Source organism: Penaeus vannamei, chromosome 9 (assembly GCF_042767895.1).
Source record: "Penaeus vannamei isolate JL-2024 chromosome 9, ASM4276789v1, whole genome shotgun sequence".
NCBI lineage: Eukaryota > Metazoa > Arthropoda > Malacostraca > Decapoda > Penaeidae > Penaeus > Penaeus vannamei.
In genome coordinates this window covers 28,833,943-28,834,187 of record NC_091557.1, presented here as the reverse complement: position 1 = coordinate 28,834,187, position 245 = coordinate 28,833,943, and positions in this window count along the sequence as shown.

Below are 245 nucleotides of genomic sequence, written 5' to 3'. Positions count from 1 at the left end.
AGAGAGAGAAGGGAATGAAAGGAAGAAGATAAGAACAAAGAGAAAATATAGAATAACCAGAACAACAACAAGTACAAATAATAATAACCACAGAAAGACGAAACGAAGAAAGAGAGGAGGAGGAGGAGGTAGAAAGGAGGCGGCGGAGAGGTGGTGGTCAGCTTGGAGAGTTTCTGACACTTTCACTTTCGTCTGAGGCAGAAGCAAGGCCAGTACACCTGCCCCTCAAACGGGTCCCTCCTCTC